This window comes from Callithrix jacchus, chromosome 13 (genome assembly GCF_049354715.1).
Source record: "Callithrix jacchus isolate 240 chromosome 13, calJac240_pri, whole genome shotgun sequence".
Lineage (NCBI taxonomy): Eukaryota > Metazoa > Chordata > Mammalia > Primates > Cebidae > Callithrix > Callithrix jacchus.
The window spans coordinates 72,637,419-72,648,492 of NC_133514.1; the positions used below are offsets into that span (position 1 = coordinate 72,637,419).

Consider the following 11,074-nt stretch of genomic DNA (forward strand, 5'->3'; position numbering starts at 1 on the left):
TAGTCTGGGTAATTGTTTTTCTACTTGTATTTGTTTAAAATCAGTATTTTCCTTTTGTCCTTGAAAATCATTAAAGGTAGTATATTATCATAGCCAATAAATCAGTCAGGTAACACAGACTGTTAATGGTCAGAGAAATTCAAGCACTTGCATTTCAAGTGGCTTAAGAATATTATTTTTTTACATATTGAAAAAAATTTAGCTAATGAAATCTATACATTTTTAAAAATTCAAGGCCTGTGAAACAACAACCAAACTCACAGTTCTTTTTTATTTCTGTCTTACAGTCAGAAGACAGATAGTGCTTTGTTGTTTTAGTTTCTTAGTTCAGTGGTCTTCAGTTACTGTGCATTGAGTCACATGCTAGACTCCAAATTCTTTTTGTTAGAATAAATCTGCTTTGAATATTCTTCAGAAAGGTGGCATTATAAAACTTGTAGTGATGTTTTTCCTTCTATTTGTGCAGCAGATTTAAACTATTTTATGTTTGTTTATAAATGCTGTGAACAGCTAAGGTTTTCTAAAAGTTCATACATATTAATAATAGTAAAGTTGGTTTATCACCTTAGTAACAAGTAAATCTTTATTCAATGGTACTTTACATATTTGGCTAATTTTTGGTGTATGGTTTTGGCTTATAAATACGTGTGTTGAAAACACATGAAAGGAGTAACAGACCATATTTGTTTTAATGACACACATGATAGGCAGATCACAAAAATAGTGGTAAAATTTCAATCCCGGTGTTTATAGGTCACTTGTCACAAACTACAATGTCATGGCTCTTTTAAGCCAAGGGGGAAAAAAAGCAGCCTGAAATGTAGTCATATTTTTCAGATGTTTCTATAATAGCCATCTCTCTGGGCAACAGAATTTCTGAGGCTGTCCAAAACATAGCAATTTGTCAACAATCTGAAAATAGGTTTGTGACAAGACATATTTATTTGACAATATAATGTAATAATAGACATACAGTAGGATGAGGATTGTAAAAGAAATTATCACTGGTAAGTGTCTTTCCCTCAAATTAATTTCAGATATGTATGGAGAAAAATTCTGATGGATGAAATGATTATGGGTGGGTAGATGGACAAAATACATGGTATTACTACTGTCCTATATCTTCCTCATACAGCTACAGAATACAAATTAAATGGTGCTTACAAAATAGAAGAGTTTCAGTCATTTCCCTTTCAATGGAAAACACAATTACAATGTGAAATTTTAAACATTTTAGTATGATATGCCAGTAAATTGAGAGACTGCAAATTTGGAGGTACATGAAGTCAACAAGGCAAAGGTTTTCACTGTTCTACCTCAGATATTTTCACTGTTACTTCACTTTATGCCCCCGAGTACCACAATATAATTAATAGTTACATGCAAATATGTATAATGATTGCCATACCTACATAGAATCTAAAAATGGCCAATAAGATTAAAGTAAGCATTATATATATATAATATTATTTAATAAACATATACTGTTTTTAATACATGTATGCTTATTAATATGCTTTAATTATAATTTTCTAATAAAATTATCTAGTTCATTGGCATAATATCAAAGTAAAATGTATTAGGAAACCCTCAGAAGTATGAATTTCAAAATGCACCCAAATAAAACCTAACAAGATAATCTAGGGTTAACTTGCATTAGATATTTTCTAAGTTTGGAGAAATAGACATAATATATGGACATCTATTGTACAGTTTATCTAGTTTCTTCTAATTGTAACATCTTACAAAATTATAATTCAATATTGCAATCAAGATATTGACATTGATGTAATCCTTGCTGCTTGGTGATACCAGATAAACTTATGCTTTGAATTAAAAAAAAATATTATTTTTTATTTGAGAGAGAAGACCTTACTCTGTCACCCACACTAGAGTGCAGTGGAAATTCATAGCTCACTGCAGCCTCACCAACTCCTAGGCTCAAGTGATCCTCCCACCAAGGCCTCCCAAATAGTTGGAATTACAGGTTTGTGCCAACATGCCAGCCTAATTTCTAAATTTTATTTTATTGTTGCCAGGCTGGAGTGCAGTGGCATGATCTTGGCTTACTGCAAGCCTCTGCCTCCCAGGTTCAAGCAATTCTCCTGCCTTAGACTCTTGAATAGCTGGGACTACAGGTGCATGACACCACACCTAGCTAATTTTTGTATTTTTAGTAGAGACTGGGTTTCACCATGTTGGCCAGAATGGTCTCGATCTTTTGACCTCATGATCTGCCTGCCTTGGCCTTCCAAAGTGCTGAGATTACAGGCGTGAGGCACCATGCCAGGCCTATTTTTTTTGTAGCGATGGGGTCTTGCTTTGTTGCCCAGGCTGGTCTTGAACCCCTGGCCTTAATCAATTCTCCCACCTCGGCCTCCCAAAATGTCGGGATACAGTCATGATCCATAGCATCCAGCTAAAATTTTACAAGATTTATTGAGATAATTTTAGATTCACTTATGGTTGCAAAAATATATGGACATCTATTGTACAGTTTATCTAGTTTCTTCTAATTGTAACATCTTACAAAATTATAATTCAATATTGCAATCAAGATATTGACATTGATGTAATCCAAATTGATTTTATTTTGAATTTTCCAGTTTTAATTGTGCTCAGATGTGCCCATATGCATGTGTATTCAGTTTAATACAATTTTTATCACATGTATACGTTTGTGTATTCACTGCTGTAGTCAAAACCACACAGTCTTAATATAGCTATGTAGTGAGTTTAGTAGTAAGATTCTTTCTGCTGTATTCTTTTTTTTTTTTTACATGTGGCCTTGCTGAAACAAGTTCTCAAAAAATTAGACAAAGACTCAGAATTGTTCCTCTCCATGGGAATCTTAAGGAAAAGGCGAAAGATTTATGTGATCTGAAGAGAAACCAGAGTATCTGCTGTATTCTTATTTGTCAAGATTTTTTTTTTTAGCTATTTTAGGGCCAGTGTCTTACATATTAATTGTAGAATTACTTTGTCTACATCTATAAATGCCTTCTTGGGATTTTGATAGGAATTTCACTAAACAGATTAAGTTTGGGAAAACTGACATATGTACAATTTTGAGTCTTCCAAATTCTGGATACTCTATCCTTCCACTTATTTAGGTCTTTGATTTTTAATAAGCATTTTGTAATTTTCAAAATATAGACACCCTACATGTTTAATTAAGTGTATGCTTATGTATCTACATGTTAGTGTATAGAAATGTGACCAATTGTTGTGTGTTAATCGCTTCTATAACCTTTCTGAACTCTTTTATTACTTCTAGGAGATGTATTGATGTTTATTGATCCTTTAAGATTTTCATTCAGACAGTCATATCATCTATTAATATGAACAATTTTATTCTTTCTTTCCAATTTTTAGTAACTTTAATGTCTTTGACTTGTGGTTTATTATTCACTTACATGTAATATGCTGTATTTTAGTCTATGGATACAAGGTATGTATGTTTAAAAGAAGCATTTCTAGGCAGTACCTAAAAATATGCACTATTTTTATGGCTTCCATTAAAGTAGACTTAATATAGTTATTTTGATACATATTTTTACTTATAAAATATATTTTATATAATATTTTTGATAATATTGAAAAAAGAACATACAAAATACTTGTACTTTTATCATGAAGGTTTAATGAATATTAGCCTTTAATTAAATGTTGAAATGAAAGAATAACATTCAAAAGAATGTTTTTAAAACTAGTGAAATGATGAGACTGGACATTTTTCCTGAGTTGGTTAACTATTTTTATTTTCTGCTTCGAAAATTATCTGCTCTTATCTTTCATTCAATTTTAAACTAAAGGCTTAAGTTTTCAGAGAGAGTTGTAAAATTGTCTTTTCTGCACAAAGCATTAAGAGAGGAACTACAGAAACAAAAAAGAAAAGAAAGGGAGGAAAATCCAGAAGTTTCAACTATTTTAAAGGTATTTTGGGGTTATCCGAGCTATTCTGAGAAACAATGCTGTCTCCTTTTATCTTGGTAATCTTTTAATACTGCTGATCACCTCTAGGAATATTTTTTTTAGATACATGTCATGAGGCAGATTTTTTTTTTTTTGTCATAAAGAGATGTTGAACTAGAAAACGCTACCTAAAGTATTTTTCTTTATAGCAATGTTAGGGACAAACATGCACTGATTGCTTACTATATGCCACTATATATGTTTTCATATAACATTATCTGCCTAAAGCAAGCTTGTTGTCATTTTGAGAGTATTATTAATTTCCCATGGATTTATAAATAAGAATGAATTTTATATAATAATGTTTTTCCAGAAATAAAAATATAATTTTAACATATTTCTAGGGAGTTAAGGTTTTTAAACTCTTACCCAATATATTCCACCAGATTTAGTTTTTCCATCACATTAATCCTATATTGGGGGCTGAGGGAATGCTGCTTTGTGAAAAAAAATCCATAAAATTATCATCTTATAATACATATGTTGTATGTTACACATATTCACACAAATGTTTTTTATAGTTTAAGCAGCATAAATTTAGCTACAATATTCAGTAGAAGGTATTTTCCTTATAGATCTATTTATACAAGTATCTTTAGGTTCCTCTGGTGAAGGTATCACAGAGACTAATTAAAATTACCAAACTGATAATATTACTTTTATTGGCTATGCCTTTATCTTTTGGTAAACATATGTAGTATGACACTATAAATTTCTAGTATACTTTACCAGGGAATTGACAACTCTTTTCAAGATAAACAGTTAGATGCTAAATTTCATGCAGTAAGGATACTAAAGGCAGCTTAATGGTGTATTAATTTAAACACAGAATGGTACCATTAGGGAATGAGAATGTTTTCTCAGTCTTTTCTTTTTCTTTTTTTTACAAACAAGGTCTGGCTCTGTCAATCAGGCTGGAGTGTAGTGGTACCATCATAGCTCACTGCAGCCTCAAATTTTTGGGTTCAAGAAATCTGCCCACCTCGGACTCCTGAGTAGCTAGAATTACATGTACCAGATACCGTATCTGGTTAATTTTTAATTTTTTCATAGAGACAGGGTCTGACTTTGTTGACAAAACTGGTCTCAAACTCCTGACTTCAAGCCATTCTCTTGCTTCGACCTCTAAAAGTGCTGAGATTATAAGCTTGAGCCTTCCCACTTGGCTTTTGATATATTTATTTTTGAAGTTGATGACTACTTCTCTACCTGGCTGCAAAGTGCTATAGTAGTTCCGGGTCTATATATATATATATATATATTTTAGAGGCTTACAAATAAAATTGGTGGAACAGATGACATCAGTATGAAATATGCAAAGGAAACATTAAAAGAAAAAAAAAGGCATAAAACATAACAGAGCATTCATGATCTTTGGAACAATATCAAATAGTCTAACACATGTATAGTTAGATTCCCAGATATAAAGATGAAAGAACATGGGTAGAATAAATATTTAAAGGATAAATGTCAGAATTTTCAAAAATTGACTAATGACATCAACCTAGATATTCATGAACTTCAGCCATCCAAAATAAGGATGAGGACAGGAAAGAGCACTTCTAGACAGCCATTGTCAAACTGAGCATAAAGAATGAAGATGCCAAAATGAAAGTAGCTAGAAAACAGTTTACAAAAGAATACAAGATGGGCATGACAAAAATCACAATTAGCTGCTCTATATCTTATAATAATGCTGGAAAGATTTCACAGCATAAGATATATAAAAAGGCATAGCAGTTTGGAGAAAAGATTCAGGATTTCCATAACTATAACTTTTTAAGTAACTGGGTCATTGTCTCTATAACACCATGATTTGTTTTATTTAATTTAATTGGGTTGTATTTTAGGTTAAGCATTCAATTAGAGTCTCTGTACACCATACCTAAACTGTTTTGAACAAGCAATTTAAACTCTACACAGTTTAATTTTAGTCTATAGGGGGAATTTGTGAAAGTTTAAATGAAAAAGATGTATACAAATTACGTATCATAGTTCCTGGATGACAATAAATTGAAAGCCTATAAAAGTTCATTTTTTATATCTCATATTTTCTAATTTGTTCTTTTATATATTTTAAATTTTTATATGCTTATAATTTGTATTATTTTATGGATGAATGAATAGAAAAATATAACCAGTATACATATATAATGAATATTTTTATATTAACACAGAGAAGTGCATATTACCAAATTAAAATATTATATCTAATATGATATCAAAAACATATGGTCATTAAGTGTAAAAAAAAACTGTATCTGGCTACTGGTTCTAGGCTGGTGTCAATATTACAAAATAATTAGAGATGCAAAAGTAATGAGGGCAGTTTTGACACATTTACTGTTGACTGTGCCTTTCTGCAATCGTTGTGCTTCAGTTAGATAAATGTGAAGAATATCTTTGAAAAGAAAAAAAAAGCAAATGAAGCCAAAAGTTCATTTCTTGAACTTGTCTTCAAATACGTCATCTGAATACTGATTATTCAAATTCTATTGCTTAAAACATAAAATTAATAAATTCATCTAACAAACATCTATGATCTGGCATCTATTCTTAAACCTCTGAATGTCTTAGCTTAATTATGGCTTCTATTAAAATGACTTTATTTTAAATGAGAAAATCAAACCCACTAAGTATATGTACAATTTGCAATTCAATTCTGAAAAAGTTCTCCACTAAAAATAATTAGGTAGAAATTACCCTTCAAGTGTAAAGCTTAAGTCAGTACCACATAGAAGCTTTTGCTCTATGATCCTTTTGCAATTTCCTCATCACAAACAGATAAAAAAAATCTGTCTTAAAATATATGAAAACATGCAAAAATTAATGACTAATATTTATTATTTCTGCAACCAGCAAAAGGCAATTATAAATGTTTAGTCTTTCATTAATTGCATACTGCATGTGCAACAAGTATGCAACGTATTTATTTCATTTATGCAAATATCTTCTTTAGGTATTCATATTTTGCATTTCTGTGATTCTGTTGGGCCTCTGTTAGTATATATTAGTATATGGTCACATTTTCCTTATTCCTTCTTTCATTTTTTTTTTAGCTTGTATGGGTTTTGAAAGGTCTATCTTCCTCTTCTGCAGTAGGTATTAATGAAAGAATAGTTACAGTAAGTGAAAGTGAGAGATATCTCAGGTCTTCCATATATCTTTTGTAAACATGTTCCCTGTTTCTATACTGACTTCATCACCTTTCAGGCACTTTGCAGTCTCTCTCTCTTTTAGGAGCTATTAACTCAAGCATTGCTGTTTGTGGAGAATACCACTGTGCAACGAAAGTAATTTCTCATTTTTTACTTTTTTCACTCATATCCAAGCATATTTGGAAAAATAGATCACCCTCTTATTTTCTGTTCTCACCATTTTCTCATGCAGAGCAGCTAGACCTTGATATGAAAGCCCAAATCAGTTAAACACTGGATATCATTCCTTATTGCTATCTGTTTTCCCTTTTTACTCTATCACAAACTGAATTTAACCCAGAACATCCAAAAGCTAAGACTTTTTTCTTTCATATTAGCTTATCTTAGCATGTACGATGAACAGTAAAAGTCTATTATGCTAGACATCCTTAGCATTAGAATATTTTATTTGTTTAGGAAATACTCCTCTGGGCACAGTGACACTGAGTCCTAAATCATGTCTTGTGGAATGGTACATTATATTGTGATAGTTTGTTATATGGTTCTGCTGTGTCTCACCCAAATCTCATCTTGAATTCCCACATGATGTGGGAGGGACGAGTGGGAGGTAACTGAATCATGGAGGCAAATCTTTCCCATGCTGCTCTCATGATAGTGAATACATCTCATTAGATCTGACGGTTTTATAAAGAGGAGTTCCATTGCACAAGTTCTCTCTCTTTGCCTGCTGCCATCCATGAAGTTGTGGCTTGTGCCATGATTGTGTGGCTTACCCACCCATGTGGAACTGTAAATCCATTAAACCTCTTTCTTCTCTAAATTGCCCAGCTTCAGGTATGCCTATATCATTGGTGTGAAAACAGACTGATACAGTTTGACTTTGGGAGAATTTGGAAAGTGAGTCTCATGAAAGATTAGAACTGGGTTGCTTAGTTTTGGAGATACTAGGTTGGCCATATAACTGGGCACCCATTAAGGTATATGAATATTCACTTATTTAGGACTATTTTTCTATGATTGAGATTAGTTTTTTTTGTTTTTAGAATTCAGAGTTCATTGTGTATTCTTAAAGGAAAACAATACATGTTGTTCACAAATATAATTTTTTTTTGCATTCCAAGTGGGTGCAATTACAGCTCATAGTAGCCTTGACCTCCTAAGCTTAAGCTATCCTCCCACCTCAGGCTCTTTAGTAGCTGGGAATACAGGGCCCCACCACCAAGCCTGGCTAATTTTACTTTTCTGTAGAGTTGGCTTCTTATTATGCTGCCCAGGCTGGTCTCAAACTCCTGGGCTCAAGCAATCTTCATGCCTCAGCTCCCAAAGTCCTGGGATTATAGGTATTAGCCACTACAACTGACCTACATTTTAAAATCATATATGCACAATAAAATAGGGTACAATATAAGAAAAAATTATGATCTCTTAGGAAATAATATATAAAATTAGGGCATGATTTAAGAAATATTTGGCCTTGAGGTAAATTAATGTGCTGCTTAAGGGGCTCTGGGTGATAGTTAAAGTATCATGTTTTCTGGTTCCAAGTGTCTACAAAGAAACAATAATATGTACAAAATAGAAAGCCACATGCCATTATAACAAGTCTTCCTTGATAGTCAATTGATATTTCTCCTAGAAGTGTATGCACTATCCATGACTGACTATAGGCTCAATAGTCAAAGCAAATAATTAAAGAAAAACAGTCAGGAGAGCCAGTGGTGAAGAGATGACAAGGCTCCTGTTCTTTTCTCCATACATCGACAGTGCTTTTGTTCCTTTACCGGCTTTGTATGATCATCCATCCCTCTCTTTTCCCCCAAAGGAAAAGAAAACACTAATAGTATCATATTGCAAACAGTGAGACCTATTTATCCATGGTAATGGTTGGAGTCGCTGTATGTAAAATGGTAATGCTCTTGTTCATGGTCTTCTTTTCAAATTCTAAAGAAGGTACTGAATGTAATATAAGACTTATGTTTCTTTTCTTTTTTTTTTTACTATATATTTTATTGCACTTTAGGTTCTGGGGTACATGTGCAGATCATGCAGGATTGTTGCATAGGTACATACATGGCAATATGGTTTGCTGCCTCCATACCCCTGTCACCTGTATCTGGCAATTCTACCCATGTTATCCCCCCAACTCCCTATCCCCGCTGTCCTTTCCCTAGTCCCCCACAATAGACCTCACTGTGTGATGCTCCCCTCCCTGTGTCCATGTGTTCTCATTGTTCAACACCCACCTATGAGTGAGAACATGAGGTGTTTGATTTCCTGTTCTTGTGTCAGTTTGCTGAGAATGATGGTTTCCAGATTTATCCATGTCCCTATAAAGGACATAAACTCATTTTTTATAGCTACATAGTGTTCTGTGGTATATATATGCCACATTTTCCTTGTCCAGTCTATTGTCAATGGGCATTTGGGTTGGTTCCAGGTCTTTGCTATTGTAAACAGTGCCACAATGAACATATGTGTGCATGTGTCTTCATAATAGAATAATTTATAATCCTTTGGATATATACCCAGTAATGGGATTTGTGGATCAAATGGAATTTCTATTTCTAGGTCCTTGAGGAATTGCCACACTGTCTTCCACAATGGTTGAACTAATTTACATTCCCACAAAAAGTGTAAAAGTGTACCTAACAGAGATTCTAGCTTCTCTAGAATTGACATTAAAGGGATTACTGAGGCAGACTGCCATTATCGAGGCAGTTCTAACTGTAACTCTGTAAACAAAACCTCAAGGAAGTTGATACTGCAGCAGGCCAGAGCCCACAGCAGCTCAGCAATGCCTCTGCTGGCAGACTGTGAGTATGCTACCTCCTTGCTGGGCAGGGCATCTCTTAAAAAAGGCAGCAGCATGTCAGGAACTTATAAATAAAGCCCCACCTTCCCAGGACAGAGCACCTAGGAAAAACGGTGGTTATAAGTTCTGCTGCAGCAGACTTAAATGTACCTGCCCAGCAGCTCTGAACAGAAAAACGGAACTCCCAGCTCAGCACTTGAGCTCCTATAAGGGATAGACTGTCTCCTCAAGCAGCTCCCCAGCCCCTGTATATCCAAAGAGACACCTCATAAAGAAGAGCTTAGGCTAACATCTGGTGGGTACCCTTCTGGGACATAGATAACAGAAGAAGAAACTGACAGCAACCCTTACTGTTCCGCAGCCACTGCAGGTGATCCCCAGGCAAGCAGGTTCTGTAGTGGACCTCCAGCAGTCCTGCAGCAGAGATGCCTGACTGTAAGAAGGAAAACTAAGAAACAGAAAGAAAGAACTTCATCATCAACAAAAAGGATGTCCACTCAGAGATACCATCCTAAAGTCACCAACTACAAAGACCACAGGTAGATAAATCCACAAAGATGGGAAGAAACCGGTACAAAAGTATGAAAACACCAAAAATCAGAACACCTATCCTCCTCCAAGGGATCACTATTCCTCACCAGCAAGGGAACAAAGCTGGATGGAGAATGAGTATGATGAATTGACAGAAACAGGCTTCAGAAGGTGGGTAATAACAAACTTCTCTGAGCTAAAAGAACATGTTCTAACTAAGAGCCCTGAAAAAAGGTTAGACAAAATGCTAATGAGAATAAACAGCTTAGAGAGGAATATAAATGAATTGATGGAGCTGAAAAACACAACATGAGAACTTCACGAAGCATACACAAGTTTCAATAGCCGAATTGACCAAGCAGAAGAAAGGATATCAGAGACTGAAGATCAACTCAATGAAATAAAATGAGAAGCAAGATTAGAAAAAAAAGTGAAAAGAAATGAACGAAGCCTCCAAGAAATATGGGATTATGTGAAAAGACCTAATCTACATTTGATAGGTGTACCTGAATGTGATGGAGAGAATGAATTCAAGCTGGAAAACACTCTTCAGAATATTATCCAGGAGAACTTCCCCAACCTAGCAAAGCAGGCCAAC

At 34.0% G+C, this 11,074-nt stretch overlaps 1 non-coding gene across 1 annotated transcript; it reads right to left on the reverse strand.

Moving 5' to 3' along the window:
- Positions 1 to 2,784: 2,784 nt before the first annotated feature.
- LOC118146968 (U5 spliceosomal RNA) lies at positions 2,785 to 2,900 on the reverse strand. The gene has a single exon (XR_004733151.1). It is a non-coding gene; the product is annotated as a U5 spliceosomal RNA (small nuclear RNA).
- Positions 2,901 to 11,074: the final 8,174 nt, after the last annotated feature.